The following is a 21,114-nucleotide window of genomic DNA, read 5'->3' as shown; positions in this document are numbered from 1 at the left end:
CGGACCGAAGATGGAGAGAAAAGAAGATAGGTGGAGAGGAGAGTATAGGTGGGGAGGTAGGGAGGGGATAGGTCAGTCCAGGGAAGACGGTCAGGTCAAGGAGGTGGGATGACGTTAGTAGGTCGGAAATGGAGGTGCAGCTTGGGGTGGGAGGAAGGGATGGGTGAGAGGAAGAACAGGTTAGAGAGGCAGAGACAGGCTGGGCTGGTTTTGGGATGCAGTGGGGGGAGGGGAAGAGCTGGGCTGGTTGTGTGGTCGGGTTGTATACAACACATCATCCTCCGACACTTCCGCCATCTACAATCCGACCCCACCGCCCAAGGCATTTTTCCATCCCCACCCTTGTCTGCTTTCCGGAGACACCACTCTCTCCGTGACTCCCTTGTTCGCTCCACACTGCCCTCCAACCCTACCACACCCAGCACCTTCCCCTGCAACCGCAGGAAATGCTACACTTGCCACCACACCTCCTCCCTCACCCCTATCCCAGGCCCCAAGATGACTTTCCATTTTAAGCATAGGTTCACCTGCACATCTGTCAATGTGGTATACTGTATCCATTGTACCCGGCGTGGCTTCCTCTACATTGGGGAAACCAAGCGGAGGCTTGGGGACCGCTTTGCAGAACACCTCCGCTCAGTTCGCAATAAACAACTGCACCTCCCAGTCGCGAACCATTTCCACTCCCCCTCCCATTCTTTAGATGACATGTCCATCATGGGCCTCCTGCAGTGCCACAAGGATGCCACCCGAAGGTTGCAGGAACAGCAACTCATATTCCACTTGGGAACCCTGCAGTCCAATGGTATCAATGTGGACTTCACCAGCTTCATAATCTCCCCTTCCACCACCGCATCCCAAAGCCAGCCCAGTTCGTCCCCTCCCCCGACTGCACCACACAACCAGCCCAGCTCTTCCCCTCCCCCAACTGCATCCCAAAACCAGCCCAGCCTGTCTCTGCCTCCCTAACCTGTTCTTCCTCTCACCCATCCCTTCCTCCCACCCCGAGCCGCACCTCCATTTCCTACCTACTAACGTCATCCCACCTCCTTGACCTGTCCGTCTTGCCTGGACTGACCTATCCCCTCCCTACCTCCCCACCTATACTCTCCTCTCCACCTATCTTCTTTTCTCTCCATCTTCGGTCCGCCTCCCCCCTCTCCCTATTTATTCCAGAACCCTCACCCCATCCCCCTCTCTGATGAAGGGTCTAGGCCCGAAATGTCAGCTTTTGTGCTCCTGAGATGCTGCTTGGCCTGCTGTGTTCACCCAGCTTCACACTTTATTATCTTGGATTCTCCAGCATCTGCAGTTCCCATTGTCACTACACAGTAAGCCACAGCTGACAGCAGATGGAGAAAAAGAGAGGGTTTGATATTGTCATTTAAAATATCTTTATAAAACAAATCTTATTTATTCAAATGGGTTGAATTATTCTGTCTAATTGTTTCATTTTTGTCAAGGAGAACGAGTCACTTTAGATTGATGATACAGAATAACATTATTTCCAGAATGTGTGTTAAGGTAGCATATTTGACAGTAAATGTACAATATTGTGTAGCTGCAACAAAACAAGAAGCTCAACACTGTCAAGGCCACTTGGCTGGTGCCTCAAACCCATCACCATTCACTCCCTCCATTGCTGGCAAGATGGACTGCAGCAGTTCACCAAGGTTCCTTTGACATCTTTCAAACCTATTACCATAAACACCTTGAAGGATAAGGGCGACAGTTGCATAGGAATAGCACCAACTGCAAGTTTACTGTCTAAATCACACAACATCTTCAGTTGGAACTACATTCCATTACTTCATTGTCACAGGGTCACAATCCTGGAACTCCCTCCTTAACAGCATTCTGAGTCAAACTACAATGTGGACTGCAGCAGTTCAAGAAGGTAGCTCAACACCACCTTCTCAAATGACATCACATTAGTTAACTATTTTTAATATTTTGCCAATTAAATTATGGTTTGAAAATTTATTATGCCTGAATCTTTAAAAAATCTTTATCTGAAGGAAGTTTTCGTGATTATTGAAGAGATGTATTAAATTTTCACTTCAATTTGCATTTAGTTTGTGCTTTTTGCATAATTTAGTATTTCTTATTTACAAACTAGAGTACTGATGCTGTAAGAGTTTAGAAAAAAGATTATAATATCCATCCCTGAGTTACATGAAATCTGTTGCTGACAAAGTTTATATCTTGAATTTGAACTTTTATTTCTTCTGCGAATATTAAACACTACTTGGCAGTGATACTGAGCTGAAGCGACAATCCAAGAGATCACTTACATTGAATATGATTTTGGCTAATTTTTTAAGTTTATTTATTGTATGTTCATAACACAACTGAACTGTTCTCTGAGAATATTTATGCTTCACATAAGCCTCTTCCTCCCTATGTCTTCTCACATTATCTGAATATCCCTCAATTGTCTTTTCCCTCCAGAAGTTACCAGTTTCTCATTAAAAGTATTTAAGTTCTTCTCAATTATTCCCTGTAATTTCACATTCCAAATTCTCACCACTCTCTGGATAAAGGTGTCTCTCTGAATTCTCTTTTGTATTTTTTGGTGACATCATTATATTCATGGTCCTCAAGTTCTGGTCTCCCTCACAAAAGGAAACATCTCCACATGTATCCCATCACAACCCTTTGTGATTTTAAGGAAATAATTCAGACTTCTCCTCAACATGCTCTGCTCTCTAAAGAAATGAGGCCAATAATAGTGGTTCACATTCAAGGGATCATCCTCCACCATTTCTGCTGTGCGCAGTAAGCCGGTACCAAATATATTGTCCCTGCCCTCCCCTTTCAGCATTAAGAAGGAACCATTCCCACCATAACACCTTTGTCCACTCCTCTGACCCCACCTCAGTGCCATCCTCACCCTTCCCACAGTCCCTTTGCATGCAAATGCAGGAAGTGCAATATCTGTCCAATATCTCCTCTTTTCTGGTCATGTAAGATTTTTGACACTCCTTCCAAGTGAGACATTGACTGGTTTTTAACTCTCAGTGAAGTATGCCGTTTTCACTGTTCATAATTTGATTTGGTTTATGTTCGGGAAAAAAAATTGGCATCTCCCATTTGAAAATTCCTAACATATGTAAAAGCACAGTGTCCTCTGGAACATGAAGACAGCAGGAAGTGATTCAGTATGGAGTTGGAGGAACACAGCAGGTCAGGCAGCAACTGAGGAACAGGGAAATCAATGTTTGGTGTCGGGACCCTTCATCAAAACTGGGGAGGAGTAGGGAGCTGGGAAATAAATAGAGGGAGTGGGTGGACCTGGGGGAAGGTAAGTGGAATGGTGATAGGTGGATGCAGGTAGGGAATAATGGGGATTGGTCAATGGGAAGGGTGGGGTGGATAGGTCGGGAGGAAGGTGGACACGTTGTGTCAGGTCAAGGAGGCAAGAGGGAGGATGGTTGGGGCTTGGGAAGGTTGGTGGGAGGGTGACCATTCCACCTACCTTCTCCCTGCCCTACCCCTCCTCCCTCTACTTATTTTTCAGCCCCCATTCCCCTCCCCAGTTCTAATGAAGAGTCCCAACCTGAAATGTTGACTTTCCTGTTACTCTGCTGCTGCCTGACCTGCTGTGTTCCTCCAGGTCCATACTGTGTCAACTCTGATTCCAGCATGTGCAGTTCTTGCTATCTCAGGAGTAAACTGTACTTTCACTCTGATAATAGCTGTTGCACATGTGTGTAAAGATCTATCCCATGATCAAATCACATAGGACAGAGATCGGAGTGTGTAGGGTTTCAGAGATGCTCTGTATTCTGTGTATAGTGTACATAGTTGATCGTTAATATAATGTGCAGAGGCTAGAGTAAGGATGATCTTGTATCAACAACCCTGGCACGATCTAATTACAAGCCTCTGGGACGCTCTCTATCATTCAATCAGATTATGGCTAAACAGTATCTCAGCTCTATTTTCCATCTTTGCCCCATATCTCTGTTTATACTAATGTAACAAAAATCTGTTTCAGCTTTGGATGTTCCAACTGACTCCCCAGCAGCAGACCCAGCCTTTATAAGCTTAGAGTTTTACACTTCTATTACCCTTAATATCAAAATCTATTTCCTGATTTTGATTCTAAATGAACAAGATTGAATTTTAAGATTGCATCCTTGACTTTTGTTCCACTCCCCCTCCAACAACTCTCATTTGAATTAATAGTTCCAAAGGGGTTAATGTTCTTGTTCTCCTGGTTCTAGCCATCCTACTGATAGCTCACACATCTGTGAATGGAGATAGAGTTATACTTTAGCTTTTGGATGGAACATATATATCTATACTAACTCCTAGAGGTCCTAATGATTATGCATGACCAAATGTAATTAATTAGACATGCTATCATGCCATAAAACATTCTTGTTATTTTAAGAACAGGGCCTTTTCTCTATGGTGGATACTCTGTGCCATTATATCCTCTATCACTAATTACTCCACAGTCCCATGACAAAGAAAGGACAAAAGAGGATTGACGGCAGCAAACTACCTCAACAACCCTCATCCCATTTCACGTACTGGGAGAGGTGGCAAATAACACAAGGTATCTCAAATGGTCATCAAGTAAATACACAAAAACTTCCACTTGCTGTGTATTTACCCAATTAAATCCTTTAAGCACTTCAATCAAATCACCCCTGATATTAGCAATAGTCCTATAATTCAGAGAATACAAATCAAGGACAAAATCTTGTGCTCTTGCTGATGGCAAGGCAGGAGGAGCATTTAGTATGGTAGGGTGCTATATTTTCTTTAATTTTGTTTTTTATTCTGCCCAGATATCTGAGGTCCATGTGTGATCGTGTTTCCATGTGTGTGTGTGTGTGTGTGTGTGTGTGTGCGCGCACGCGTCCTCACAGTGCTCATGCAGCTTTCAGAGAACACTGCTAGGATGCAAGTATACCTGATTCCTACTACCTTACCACCTCCGCCAGAATGAAATTGTGGGCAGGAGGATACATAGTCAACCCTACTTCCTATGAAGTGAAACCCTCGAATGGCCAATAAAGGACAAGTTAAGGGCCTCAGACAACCAGTACTGCAATTAGGCAAAGAGATAAAGATTGGACAAATATAGGTGCAGTTAAAGGGAGAAACAGAGGTATTATGATGAGGAACAAAGATGTGGCACACCAATTAATTACATACATCGGTGCACAGGGGAAGACACAAATAATGACCAAAAAATGTTGAGGAGTCTATGTCTAGTGAGAGTGAGAAACTGAAGGAAACCAGTACTGACCGGGAAATGGTGTGGGGAAATTTATAGTGTAAAGAACAAGAAATCCCCATACATTGTTAATCTACATCACAGAGTACTTAAAGAAATAGTCCTAGAAATAGTGGATGTATTAGTAGTCAACTGGAACAGTTCCTATGGATTGATAGCTAGTGTAACCCCACTATTTAAAAAAGGTGGTAGAGAGAAAACAAGGAATTATTGACAGACTAACCTAATATCATTAGGAGGAAAATGCTAGCGTCCATTATAAAAGATATACTAGCAGATTAAAGCACTTGGAAAAACAGTGACAGGATTGCTCAGAGCATGGATTTACAAAAGGGAAATCAGACTTGATAAATCTACTGAAGCTTTTCAAGCATTAGCTAATACAGTTGATATGGGGGAGTGGGTGGATAAGAACATAAGAAATAGGAGCAAGGATAGGCCATCTGGCTCAGTGAGCCTACTCCACCAATCAATAAAATCATGGCATGATCGTTTTGTGGACCCAGCTCCATTTATGCACCCGTTCACCATAACCATCAAATCCATGACTCTTCAAAGATCTATCTAACTATCTTTGCCTTAAAAACATTCAATAAGGTAGCTTCAACTGCCTCACTGGGCAGGGAATTTCACAGATTGACAACCCTTTCAGTGAAGAAGTTCCTCCTCATCTCAGTTCTAAATCTGCTCCTCCTTATTTTGAGACTATGCCCTCAAGTTCTAGTTTCACCTTCCGGTGTGAACTCTGTTTCTATGTTACTTATTCCCTTCATAATTTTATATGTTTCTATAAGATCCCCACTCGTTCTTCTAAATTCCAATGTGCATATCCCCAATCTAAACAATCTCTCCTCATAAGTCAACCCTCTCAATTTTGGAATCAACCCAGTGAACGTCCTCTGCACCCTTCACAATGCCAGTACATCCTTTCACAAGGTAGGAATATCAAACCTGCATGCAGTACTCCAGATATGGCTTCCCCAGCCCCCTATCTAACTGCAGTATAACCTCCCTATTTTGAAACCCCATCCCTCTAGCAATGAAGGACAATATTCCATTTGCCTCCTTAATTGTCTGCTGCACCGCAAACCAACTTTTTTGATTCATGTACGAGGACACCCAGGTCCCTCTGCACAGCAGCATGCTGCAGTGTTTGACCATTTAAACAATAATGGTTTATCTGAGTTTTTAGAAGGCTTTTGATAAGGTCCCACTTTACAGATTAGCATGTAAAATTAAAGTGAATGGGGATAGCGTACCGCCATGGATGAAGAACTGGGTTGTCAGACAGGAAACAAAAAGTTGAAATAAACAGGTCATTTTCCGAGGGACAGGCAGTGACTCAGTGCCCCGTCTAGATTAAACTGAATGAAGAAGAATTCCAAATACTGAGGCTTTCTAGTGAGGTGAAGATAACTCTGCCTTTGTAAGTCCAAGGACCAAACACTTCTGCTGATATTTATAAGTTGTTTGGTCCAAGGGGAAAAGATATTTTTACCTGACCTCTGGCAAAGTATAGTTCAACTAAACTGTCTTGTTCCTGTTCCAGAATATCTAAACCCATAGTTTTCAAAGCTGAATGTCAAAGGTAAAGGTAATTGCTTAAGAAGGGGATGGGAGTGAAGGGAATCTGCTGTTGATTAATGAAATTAGTGTTTTCGTTTCATAACCATTGTGACATTTATAGCAATCAGAGTCAGCCAGGGACTATGACAGCTGATCGGTTTGATGACATCTCTTAGTTTACAAACTGCATTATTTTTAGCAAGACACAACAGCATCATGTGAGAAGCTCATGTACACAAGTCAAAGGGTCACAAAGCAAAAATGGCTATTCAGCCCATCAGTATTTGTTTGGTACTTCGAAAGGCTATCCAATTAGTGCTGCTCTTTTGCTCTCAGCCAATAGTCAGCTAAACACTTTCTTTACCAAGAATATATAAGTCATAGCAAACAGGTTCGAATCAAGGATTTTGTTTTTTGGATTGGTTGTGTGGTTTGGGTTTCAAAGATGGAGTTTAACAGGCCCAACAAAATACAATGTTATAGCTTCTTGACATTCCAACTTTTTCAAACTCTTCGAAAAATGGATGCTAGTTCAATTGAAGCATACCTTTCACTGAAGTACACCCAATCTTATAATCAGTACACCACGTGAAGAGAAGCTATCAAGCACTCCTGCACTAGTTGCTAATTTGTTGATTTGGCAAGGAAATGGTGCAGTCTAAGTCTTCATGAAAGTCACCCCAACATGCAGGACACACAATTGGGACTTACCATCTGTCTATATCTGGTCTGGACTCTCCAGAAGGTCACTTTTACACGTCCCACCTACTCCAAAGTCATGTCATGACATCTGTGAACAGGTTGATTAGAATGACCAAGAAACATGAAATAGTGTCATGGGATAATTTACATCTACTTGAGAGATCAGGCAGGGTCTTGGTTTAATCATCCTAGTCATTGCAAAGACATTCCCTAGCTTAAAAAAAATTAGTCTTGTCAATTAATTGGATAAGAATTAGCTTTTTGGATAGTGTGCCAAATTTAAGATGGAAGCCATTTGCTGCAACACTGTTCCACATAATTTCCTGGACTTGCTATTTCTTTGACATCTCTGTTGGAATCTACAACATTCAATCATTTTGCTTTTATGTGGTCCAGAATATTTGTCAGGAGTACTTTCTGTATCAAAATATTTCAAAAGTAGAAACACTGTCTGTAAGCTTCTTGAATATTCAAGAGCCTTCTGCCCTGAAATAATATACAAGCATCACATCCTTTCAGATCACTGCTTTATCTAATTGTCCATCCCCATTCAGACTCAATTTTAGGAACAAAGTTTGGAAAGTGGGTAAAGTAGGGTAGGTGATGGCCGAGTGGTATTGTCACTGGACTGTTAATCCAGTGTCCCAGGTAACATTCTGGGGACAGTTTTGAATCTTGCCATGGCAAATGGTAGAATTTGAATTTGAATTTGATTAAAAATTTAGAATTAAGAGTCTAATGGTGATCATGAATCAATTATCAAGAAAAACCCATCTGTTCACAAATGTCCTTTAGGGAAAGAAACTGCCATCCTTACCTGGTCTGGCCTATGTGTGACACCAGGCCAATAGCAACGTGGTTGACGATGAACTGTTCTCTGGGCGATAAGGAAAAGGCAGTAAATGCTGCACTAGCCAACAATGCCCTCATCCTGTGACTGAATAAATAAAATTATCAGTGTGGGAGCATTTTGTAGACAATATTCATAACTCTGTTAGATTCAAGATTAGCTATTGACAAGTTATCAAATCAGATTTCTAAACTGAAGAAAGGACAATTTTAGTAAAATCAGGTATGATTTGGTCAAAGTGAACTGGGAGCAGATATTTTGGGGTAAATCTGTGTCATGGCAGAGGGACACAATCAAGAAGGAAACAGGGAAAATGCAATTCTGAGGGACAGAGTTAATTTGAGAAGCAAGGATTAGTCAAACAGTCATCAGGGTTTTGTTAAGGAGCTGTCATGTCTGAATTTTTCAAAGTGGTGACCAGAAGCACAGATAAGGGCAATGCATTCAACATTATCTACTTGGACCTCAGCAAGGCTTTTGATAAGTTCACATAGGAGACTGATAGCAAAGGTAAGAACTCATTGGGTCCAAGGAAAATTGGTTAAGTAGATCCAGAGTTGGCTGAGTGGCATGAAGCAGAGTGTGATGGTTGAGGGGTGTTTTTGTCACTGGAAGCCTGTGTCCACTAGGGTTCCACAGGAATTAGTGTTGGAGCCTTTGCTGTCTGTACTATATGTAATTGATTTCGACTTGAATGTAATAGGGTTGATCAATAAGTTTCCAGATGGTACAAAATTTGTTGGTGTGGTAAATAAAGTATCAGGACATGTGAGTAAAGTGTTTAAGAAGGCAGATGGAGTACTTGAGATAACAATTTGCAGAGCCAGATGAACACAGCAGGCCAAGCAGCATCAGAGGAGTCGGAAAACTAAAGTTTAGGGTCTGGTCCCTTCTTCAGAAATGGGGAAGGGGAAGGGGATTCTGAAATAAATAGAGAGAAACGGGGAGGCAGATGGAAGATGAATAAAGGAGCAGATAGTGGAGAGGAAACTAACAAATCAAGGAGGTGTGGATGGACCCAGTAAAGGTGAGTGTAGGTGGAGAGTTAGGGTGGGCATTGGTCAGTCCAAGGAAGACAGACAGGTCAAAGAGGCAGGGATGAGGCTGGGAGGTAGGAGTTGGGGGTGGGGTTTGAGGTGGGAGGAGTGGATAGGTGGGAGAAAGGACATACATGTTAGAGAGGCAGGGACGAGCTGGGCTGGTTTTGGGATGAGGTGGGGAGATTTTGAAGCTTGTGAAATCCACCTTGATACCATTGGGCTGCAGGGTTCCCAAGTGAAATATGAGGTGCTGTTCCTGCAACCTTCAGGTGGCATCATTGCAGGAGGCCCAGGATGGACATGTTGTCCAACGAGTTGGAGGGGGGGGGAGTTGAAGTTGTTCGCGACTGGAAGTGTAGTCATTTGTCGTGAACCGAGCGTAGGTGTTCACAAAGTGGTCTCCAAGCCTCTGCTTGGTTTCCCCAATGTTGAGGAGGCTACATCGGGAGAGGTGGATACAGTATGCCATGTTGACAGATGTGCAGGTGAACATCTGTTTGATGTGGAAGGGTTTCTTGGGGCCTGGGATGGGGGTGAGATGTAGAGGCAGGTGTAGCACTTCCTGCGTTTGCAGGGGAAAGTGCCCGGTGTGGTGGTTGGAGGGGAGTGTGGAGCAGACAAGGGAGGCAAGGAAAGAGTAGTCCCTTCAGAAGGCAGATAAGGGTGGGGAGGGAATAATGTCTTTGGTGGTGGGTCAGATTGCAGATGGCGGAAGTGTCAGAGGATGATGCGTTGGATCTGGAGGTTGGTGGGGTGGTACGTGAGGACGAGGGGGATTCTGTTTTGGTTGTTATTGCGGGGAGGTAGTATGAAAGATGAGTTGCGGGAAATGCGAGAGACGCAGTTGATGGTGTTTTCAACCACTGTGGAGGGGAAGTTGCAGTCCTTGAAAAATGAGGACACCTGGAATGTCCAGGAGTGGAATGCCTCATCTCAGGAGCAGATGCAGCGTAGGCAAAGGAATTGGGGATGGCATTTTTGCAGGAAAGTGGGTGAGAGGTGGTGTATTCTAGGTAGCTGTGGGAGTCGGTAGGCTTGAAATGCATATTGGTTTCCAGGTGGTTGCCAGAGAAGGACAGAGAGGTGTCGGAGATAGTCCAGGTGAACTTAAGGTTGGGGTGGAAAGTGTTAGTGAAGTGGATGAACTGTTCAAGCTCCTCGTAGGAGCATGAGGCGGTGCCAATACTGTCATCAATGTAACGGAGGAAGAGGTGGGAGATGGGGCCAGTGTATCTTCGGAAGAGGGATTGTTCCATGTATCCTTCAAAGAGGTAGGCCTAGATTGTGCCCATTTGGGTACGCATGGCCACCCCCTTTGTCTGTAGGAAATGGGAGGAATTGAAAAAGCAGTTGTTGAGGGTGATGCTGAGTTCAGCTAAGTGGATAAGGGAGTCAGTGGAGGGGGACTCGTCGGGCCTGTGGGACAGGAAAAAGCAGAGGGCCTTTAGGAGTCGAGATAGGTGGAGATAAGTTTGGTGGGGCAGGAGCAGGCGGAGACAATGGGTCGACTAGAGCAGTTAGGTTTGTGGATTAGGGAAGGAGATAGAAACGGGTGGTGTAGTGTTGGGGAACAATGAGGTTGTGGGTGGAAGGTCACCTGAAGTGATGAGGCTGTGGATGGTCTGGGAGATGATGTTTTGGTGGTTGGGGGTAGGGTCATGATCAACTGCCCCCTCCTCCCACTTCCGACAAAGGGGGTGGCCATGGGTACACATATGGGCCCAATCTAGGCCTGCCTCTTTGTAGAATGCATGGAACAATCCCTCTTCCGAAGATACACTGGTCCTAAACCCCACATCTTCCTCAGTTACATTGATGACTGCATTGGTACCGCCTCATGCTCCCATGAGGAGCTTGAACAGTTCATTCACTTCACCAACACCTTCCACCCCAACCTTAAGTTCACCTGGACCATCTCCAATACCTGTCTCTCATTTCTGGACCTCTCCATTTCCATCTCTGGCAACCACCTGGAAACCAATATCCATTTCAAGCCTGCCGACTCCCAAAGCTATGTAGAATACACCTCCTCTCACCCACCTCCCTGCATGAATGCAATCCCCTATCCCCAATTCCTTTCCCTCCACTGCATCTGCTTCCGAGATGAGGCATTCCACTCCCAGTCATCCCAGGTGCCCTCGTTTTTCAAGGACTGCAACGTCCCCTCCACAGTGTTTGAAAACACCATCGAGCACATCTCTTGTGTTTCCCACAACTCATCCCTCACATAATCTCTCTGCAACAACAACCAAAACAGAATCCCCCTCATTCTCAGGTACCACCCTACCAATCTCCTGATCCAACGCATCATCCTCCGGGACTTCCACCATTTGCAATCTGACCCACCACCAAAGACATTTTTCCCTCCCCACCTTATCTGCCTTCCGGATGGACTACTCTCTCCATGACTCCCTTGCCCGCTCCACACTCCCCACCAGTTGTACCATCCCAGCACGTTTCCTTGCAACCACAGGAGGTGCTACACCTGCCCCTACACCTCCCCCCCTTCACCCCCATCCCAGGCCACAAGAAAAACTTCCACATCAAACAGGTGTTCACCTGCACATCTGCTAACATGGTATACTGTATCCGCTGTTCCCGATATGGCCTCCCCTACATTGGGGAAGCCAAGTGGAGGATTAGAGACCACTTTGTGGAACAACTACACTCGGTTCACGACAAACGACTGTGAACCACTTCAACTCTCCCTCCCATTCCTTGGATGACATGTCCATGCTGGACCTCCTCTAGTGCCATAGCGATGCCACTTAAGGGTTGCAGGAACAGCACCTCACCTATCCACTCCTCCCACATCAACCTCCACCCCCACCTTCTACTTTCCAGCCTCATCCCTGCCTCCTTGATCTGTCCATCCACCCTGAACTGACCAATCCCCACCCTAACCCCCACTTACACTCACCTTTACTGGTTTCATCCCCGCCTCCTTGACCTGTCTGTCTCCTCTCCACCTATCTGCCCCTTTATCCATCTTCCATCCGCCTCCCCGTTTCTCTCTATTTATTTCTGAATCCCCTTCCCCTCCCCCATTTCTAATGAAGGGCCCAGACCAGAAATGTCAGCTTTCCTGCTCCTCTGATGCTGCTTAGCCTGCTGTGTTCATCCAGATGTATATGTTGCTATCTCAGATTCTCCAGCGTCGGCAGTTCCTACTATCTCTATTTGGAATAATTGCCGTTGTTAGTTGAGGCATAGGGTTTAAGAGCAGGAAAGTTTGCTCAAACTGCACAAAAATTCAATTACACCACAGCTGAAGTGATTTGTGCAATTATGGAATTAAGGAGGGATGTGATTGCACTGGACAAGGTCCAAAGGAGATTTTGCGAGATGTTGCCTTGGACTGGAGGGATTTGGCTCTGAAGAGAATTTGGTTAGACTGGGGTTATTTTCCGTGGAGCAGAGTAGACTGAGGCGGTACATGACTGAGATGTGTAAAGCTATGAGGGGCATAGACAGGATGGACAGGGAGGAACATTTCCCTTTGATGCAGGGATCAATGACCGGGAGCATAGATTTAAGGCAAGGGACATGAGGTTTAAAGGGAATGGGAGGAAAAACATTTTAACTCAGAGGGTGGTGGGACTCTGAATCTCACTGCCTGTAGGGATGGTGGAAACAGGAATCTTCATAACATTTAAGAGTTATTTAGACATTCACTTGTAATGCCAAGGCATGCATATGGGCCAAGTGCTGGAAAATTGAATAAGAATAATCAGATGGTTATTTTTGACTGGCATGGATTAGGTGGGTTGAAAGACCTTTCTCTATGCTGTAGAATTCTATGATTCAAATAATTATATATTTAACGCCAGAATCCCTTGATTGTCTGGCATGAGTGAATTTTCCAGCAGCGAAATGAGAGGTGTAGATGCCAGTTAGTTGAAAATTTTCTCCATATTTCTCATTGTTGTTGTGTTCTGTACTTTATATCTTAGAGTGTGCAGCGATAATGTTAGATTCAGTGCATTTGGCAGGGTTTATGACAGTATTTTAAAATATTTGCTCCATGATTACAACTGTAGCTTCCAATAACTTATACAATGTGTTTACTTTCTGCCAAGTCCATACCTACATTTAACCAATCAAGTACAATGGGCATCAATGGTTAAACAGACTCACATAATAAAACACTAAACACTACACACAAAAGAGATTCAGAAGAAGAATTAGGAGCAAAAAATAATTTTAAAAATCTGAAGTGAAGTAACCTACAGGGCTATGGGGCTCAAGCTAGAAGATGGTACTTGATTGAATAATTCTCTTTTGGCAGGCATGGACACAATGGGCTGAATTGCCTCCTTCTATGCTATAAAATGTTGTGTTTTGATGATAACTAAATATGACATCAGTCTACACAATAACATTAAAAAGAAGACCTCAGAATGTCACAAAGTGCTTGACACCAAGTAATTTTGAAGCATTCTGCTCCAATGTAGAATTTCATCTAATGTACAGCACAGTAACAGATCATTTGACAAAACTGGTCTCGCACTCTCTCTTTAGGACATTGGTATACATAAACTTTGTATCGGTCCCTGGCTGTGCTTGGCAAAGTAGTACAGTTACCTTCTGAAGCTTGCTGACTAGAGGTCTCTTTCATTTTATCAGAGGTGAATGTCGGATGGATTTACAATCTGATATACAACCAGTTGCGCTCCATAATGAAGACACCTCCTTTGGTCATCAAGGCCTGGAGTGAGACTTGAACCCTGAGCTTCTGGTTCAGGAGCAGATATAGTGATTGAGACCAGGTTGACCTGGTTACTTATGAGGTTCTTGGTTGAGGTTGTTAACATGGGCCAATCAGGAAAGCCTTAGCTGACCAATATAACCAGGAGATTAGAATCTCCTCAGTTGAGGACAGGCTCAGGTCTGGCTGGCCAGAGACAGTGTACAGTGCACTAGTAAATAAAGGGCGACTTGGAGAAGGGACATTGGCCTCCGTGCAGCTATTTCAGTGGCAATGGGAGAACATTCACTTGCAAGTGTCATCTTGCAGTTGGGGTAAGCATTTCTGGCACCATGCCTCAGTTTGGGGGGTTTGACTCAGTTGGCACTGCTGTTGGAGACTAGGGAAGTGAAAAAGCAGTTTTTTTCAACTAATGTGTTGGCCCACTACGATCTGAAGCAAGAAGTAGTGCTGATGTGTGATGTATCAGAGTAGTGTTGGCTCACTGGTGGCCCAATGGTGAGGAATACTTCCCGGACTTTGGTTGATGCTGAACACAAATAATTCCAGATAGTGAAGGAAGGTTCAGCTGTCATCTTTGGCAGAAGAAGTTCAACCTTTATAAACAGGAATTTGTCACAGTAACAGATCACAAACCCCTGCTAGGGCTACTGAAGGAAGACAAAGCGGTGCTGCCCATAGCTTCCGGTAGGACACAGTGTTGGGCCCTTATTTTCAGTGTGTACAAGCTAGAACACCATCCAGGAAGCCAAGTGGCTAGTGCAGATGCCTTGCACTGGCAGATACTCCACCGGTGGTGCCTCCCCTGGAAGAGTCCATTTTGGTTTTAAACATTCTGGACACCCTTCCAGTCACAATATCCAACTGTGGTTACTAAAAGATCCTGTCCAAGCAATACAGCTGGTTATAATGGGTGAAACAGAAGGGCTATCATAACCCAGATTGAAACCTTTTTTGGACCCAGCAAGCCCAGATCACCATAGAAGACTGCATTTTACTGTGGAGAGCAAGGGTGTTTACTCCAGGTAAAGGTTGCTGCCAGAACCTGGCATTCTTCTCGGGTAACCCAGGGGTTTCCAAGTTGACGATCAAAGATCATCATAGATCATAGAATCCCTACAGGGTGGGAACAGGCCTTTTGGCCCGACAAGTTCACACCGACCCTTGGAGCATCCCATCCTGGCAAGTAGCTTTGTCTGGTGGCCAGCGCTGCATGGCGACATAGCTGCATTGGTGGGGCAGTGCCCAGAGTGCCAACAAGGACATAAGTTGCCATGAAGGGTTACAAGGTAGCCAGAAAAGACATAAAGAGAGAGCTCAGAAGCGCCAGGAGACATGAGAAGTTGCTGGCAGATAGGATCAGGGTAAACCCTAAGGCTTTCTATAGGTATTTAAGGAATAAAAGAATGACGAGAGTAAGATTAGAGACAATCAAGGATAGTAGTGGGAAGTTGTGTGTGGAGTCAGAGGAGATAGGGGAAGCACTAAATGAATATTTTTCAACAGTATTCACTCAAGAAAAACGACAATGTTGTTGAGGAGAATACTGAGATACAGGCTACTAGACTAGGTGGGATTGAGGTTCACAAGGAAGAGGTATTAGAAATCCTACAGAGTGTGGAAATAGATAAGTCCTCTGGGCCCAATGGGATTTATCCTAGGATCCTCTGGGAAGCCAGAGAGGAGATTGCCGAGCCTTTGGCATTGATCTTTAACTAGTCATTGTCTACAGGAATAGTGCCAGCGACTGGAGGATAGCAAATGTGGTTCCCTGTTCAAGAAGGGGAGTAGAGACAACCCTGGTAATTATAGACCAGTGAGCCTTACTTCAGTTGTTGGTAAAGTGTTGGGAAAGGTTATAAGAGATAGGATTTATAGTCATCTAGAAAAGAATAATTTGATTAGGGAGAGTCAGCACGGTTTTGTGAAGGGAAGGTCGTGCCTCACAAACCTTATTGAGTTCTTTGAGAAGGTTACCAAACAGGTAGATGAGAGTAAACTGGTTGATGTGGTGTATATGGATTTCAGCAAGACGTTCAATAAGGTTCCTCACAGTAGGCTATTGTACAAAATGTGGAGGAATGGGATTGTGCAAGATATTGCAGTTTTGATCGGAAATTGGCTTGCTGAAAGAAGACAGAGGGTGGTAGTTGATGGGAAATGTTCATCCTGGAGACCAGTTACTAGTGGTGTACCGCAAGGTTTGGTGTTGGGTCCACTGCTGTTCGTCATTTTTGTAAATGACCTGGATGAGGGCATAGAAGGATGGGTTAGTAAATTTGCAGACGACACTAAGGTTGGTGGAGTTGTGGGTAGTGAAGAAGGATGTTGTAGGTTACAGAGAGACATAGATAAGCTGCAGAGCTGAGCTGAGAGGTGGCAAATGGAGTTTAATGCAGACAAGTGTGAGGTGATGCACTTTGGTAGGAGTAACCGGAATGCAAAGTACTAGGCTAATGGTAAGATTCTTGGTAGTGTAGATGAGCAGAGAGATCTCGCTGTCCATGTTCACAGATCCTTGAAAGTTGCCACCCAGGTTGACAGCGTTGTTAAGAAGGAATACAGTGTTTTAGCTTTTATTAATAGAGGGATCGAGTTTCGGAACCATGAGGTTATGCTGCAGCTGTACAAAAGTCTGGTGTGGCTGCACTTGGGGTATTGTGTACAGTTCTGGTCAGTGCATTATAAGAAGGATGTGGATTCTTTGGAAAGGGTGCAGAGGAGATTTATTAGGATGTTGCCTGGTATGAAGGGAATGTCTTACGAGGAAAGGCTGAGGGACTTGAGGCTGTTTTCGTTAGAGAGAAGAAGGTTGAGAGGTGACTTAATTGAGACATATTAAATAATCAGAGGGTTAGATAGGGTGGATACGGAGAGCCTTTTTCCTCAGATGGTGATGGCGAGCAGGAGGGGGCATAGCTTTAAATTGAGGGGTGAAAGACATAGGGCAGATGTCAGAGGTGGTTTGTTTACTCAGAGTAGTAAGGGAATGGAACGCTTTGCCTGCAACGGTAGTAGATTCGCCAACTTTAGGTACATTTAAGTCATCATTGGACAAGCATATGGATGTACATGAAATAGTGTAGGTTAGATGGGCTTCAGATTGGTATGACAGGTCGGCACAACACCGAAGGCCGAAGAGCCTGTACTGTACTGTAATGTTCTATGCTCTATGTACTATGTTCTATGAAAAGTACCCCTATATTCATGGAAATGGCCAGGTAAATCCTGTTCTTGGTTGCATGTCGAAATGCATGGACTTTTGTTTAATTCTTCTTTTTTAATTCATTAGTGGGATGTGAATGTCGCTGACCGGTCAGTATTTCTTGCCCATCCCAGTTGCCCTTGAGAAAATGGTGATGAGCCACCTTCTTGAACTGCTACAGTCCACCTGCTGTGGATGGACCCATGCTGCTATTAGGGAGGGAATTCCAGGATTTTGATTCAGCGAGAGTGAAGGAACAGCAATGTATTTCCAAGTCCGTATGGTGAGTGACTAGAAGGGGAACTTGAAGGTGATGGTGTTCCCATATGTCTACTGCACTTGTCCGTCTGGATGAAAGTGGTCATATGTTTGGAAGATGATGTCTGAGGACGTTTGGTACGCTTCTGCCATGCATCTTGTGGATAGTACACACTGCTGGTACGAAGTGCCAGTAGTGGAAGGATTGGATGCTTATGGATGTAGTGCCAATCAAACTGGATACTTTGTCCTGGATGGTGTCAAGCTTCTTGAGTGTTATTGGAGCTGCACTCATCCAGGCAAGTGGGGAGTATTCCAACACTGGCCTAAGTTGTGACTTGTAGATGGTGGACAGGCTTTGGGGAGTCAGGAGATGAGTTACTCACCACAGTATTCTCAGGCTTTCACCTGCTTTTGTAGCCACTGTGTTAATGTGGTGAGTCCAGTTGATACCCCCCCCAGGATGTTGATCGTGAGGGATTCACTGTTGAATGCCAAGGGGCGGTGGTTAGATTGTCTCTTATTTGTGATGGTCATAGCCTGGTATTTATGTGGCACAGCTGTTACTTACCACTTGTCAACCCAAGCCTGGATCTTGTTTCATGTGAACACGGGCTGCTTCAGTATGTGAGGAGTCACGTATGGTGCTGAACGTTGTGCAATCATCAGCGAACATCCCCACGTCTGACATTATGATGGAGGGAAGGTCATTGATGAAGCAGCTGTCGATGTTTGGGCCAAAGGCACTACCCTGAGGAACTCCTGCAGAGGTATCCTGGATGATTGACCTCCAACAACCACGACATTCTTCCTATGTGTCAGGTATGACACCAACCACCAGAGAGTCTGCCCTGGATACCCATTGATTCCAGATTTGCTCGGGCTCCGTGGTGCCACACTCAGTCGAATGCAGCCTTGATATCAAGGGCTGTCACTCTCACTTCACCTCACCTCTGGAATTCAGCTCCTTTGTCCATGTTTGAACCAAGGCTGCAGTGAGATCAGAAGCTGAGTCGCCCTGGTGGAACCCAAACTGGGTGTCATTGAGCAGATTATTCCTGAACAGGTGCTCCTTGAAAGCACTGTTGATGACACCTTCCATCACGTTACTGATGATCGAGAGTAGACTGATGGGATGGTAATTGGCCGGGTTTGATTTGTCCTGCTTTTATGTACAGGACATACTTGGGCAATTTTCCACGTTTTTGGCGTGATGCCAGTTTTGTAATTGTACTGGAACAGCTTGGCTAGAGGAGCGGGAAAATGTGGAGTTCAAATCTTCAGTGCAAGTGCCCAAATGTTGTCAGGGACCATAGCCTTTGCAGTATCCAATGCTTCCAACCATTTCTTGATATCACATGGAGTGAATCAAATTGGCTGAAGACTGTGACTGTAACACTGGGGACCACTGGAGGAGGCCAAGATGGATCATCCACTCAGCACTTCTGGCTGAAGATTGCTGCAAAAGCTTTCGCTTTACCTTTTGCTGGGCTCTTCCACCATTGACTTATTTAATCATCCACCACCATTCATGACTGGATATGGCAGGACTGCAGAGCTTAGATCTGCTCCATTGGTTGTGGGCTCAATGTTACTGGTCACTGTGGATGCCCTTTAATGTGGTTGGACATACATAAGGTTCATTTAGCAAACTCTGGGATGACAATTGAGAAGCTGTGAGCATCATTCGTGATACACGGGCTCCCAGAAGCATTGGTCATGGACAATGGGACATCATTTACCAGGAGGGATTTTGCATGTTTCCTAATGTCCAATGGCAGTCAGCACATAATGACAGCTCCACACCATCCGTCATCCAGAGGTGTTAAGGAAAGAGCTGTCCAAACGTTGAAGGCAGGCTTAAAGAAGTAGCCTAGAGCTCAGTTGAAACCTCCAACTGTCTCAGTTCCTGTTCAATTATAGGACCACCCCACATGCAACAACAGGGCTAGCTCCAGCAGATTTATGGAGAAGACTCTGTACCATGTTAAACTTGATATTTCCAGCTTGGGGGTGGGGGAGAGGGCGAAACAGCAGCAGGAAAGCCAATGCCAACCAATTTCCTCCTCTAAGCAAGTGAGACAATTTAATTCAGGGGGATAAAGTTTAGTGCTGAAACCATGAGAATGGCCCTGTATGGGTATGAGGCGAGTTTGATGCAAGTTCAGCTCCCATCACCTGCAAAGTTCAGGTACTGGTGATATGGCCCAGAACAAACACATGGAACACCTGAAAACCGTTACCTCACAATTGAGGCAGGTGTAAAACATACCTGACCCCTCAGAACAGCCCGAAGACCCAGCAGAAACCGTGGGGTATTTTCCTCCGTCTAGTGTTGAGGAAATCTCAGAGTCCGAAATGGATGCAGCCGCGGTGCTATTGCCACCGAAAGAGGAGGAGACTCTGAGATGTTCCAGATGCAAGAGTCGGGCTACGATCCAGTACACATCACCTATGTTTGGGTCTGAGTCAGAGGAACCAGACCTGGGGCGAAAGCAATGCAACAGAAGGTGTAAGTGAAAAGCCAGACCTATATCCCTGGACACAGTGGGGAAGGAATGTAGTGACTGGGGCTAGATTGACCTCGTTGACTACAAGGTTGTTGATTGGGGTTGTTAGCCAGGGCCAATCAGGAAACATCTTAGCTGACCAGTATAACCTGGAAATGAGAATCTCTCAATTGAGGACTAACTGCAGGCTAGCTGATCACAGCCAGTGTACTGTGCCCTAGTACATAAAGGGTGATCTGGAGATGGAACATCGGCCTCTGTGCCATTCTTTCCCAGGGCCGCTAACCACTGCACCATAAAACATCCCCAACCTATGTCAGTGTTTACGGTCAAGACAAGTGTCCTCCCATCTGAGTTTGTTTATCTCCATCAGTATGAACTCTTATTCTTTATAAATGCACATTGTACATACTAGTTCAGAAATCTGATCAGATGTCAGGCAAAACTCATGTAACACTGGAGGGAATGGAGTAGATCGCATGGTGTAAGCACAGAAGTAGTGGTGCCATTTAATTCTCCCATGATTTCATTCAATGAGGGTAAAGGTTAGAAGGCTCTGCTGAACACAGGAATGAAGTGACTGAGAACAGCAGGAAAACAAAGTAAGTGCTTGTCAGTTGTACCTCTGAGCTAGCACTCTCACTTCTGAAGCTTATGGTCTTGGACAACAGACTGCCGCACTCCAGAGACCTGAATCCAAAATCCAGCGTGATGCTATCTTTAAAACAAGGTCCTGTCTGCCCCCTCAGTTGGATATAAACAATTAACGTTGAGCAGCGGAGTTCTCCTGGTGACTACAGTTCAAAAATATTCTGTTGGCTGTAAAGCACTTTTAAATGTCCTAAAGCCATTTACCAGCAGTATTTCTGTGCCTCTTATGCCAACACAGCAGTGGGTAATCTTAAAGATTAACTGTTTGGTTCAACAATATTTCCACCGAATTATGATTTGCAGTTTTGCATCACACCAGTGTTACATTTGTATGCCAACTCTCTGCCCTCACAACTTCATTTAAATTTTT

The sequence above is a fragment of the Stegostoma tigrinum genome, chromosome 5, assembly GCF_030684315.1.
Source record: "Stegostoma tigrinum isolate sSteTig4 chromosome 5, sSteTig4.hap1, whole genome shotgun sequence".
In the NCBI taxonomy this organism is placed as follows: Eukaryota; Metazoa; Chordata; class Chondrichthyes; order Orectolobiformes; family Stegostomatidae; genus Stegostoma; species Stegostoma tigrinum.
The sequence above is the reverse complement of the archived record's forward strand: the minus strand, read 5'-3'. Positions refer to the sequence as shown.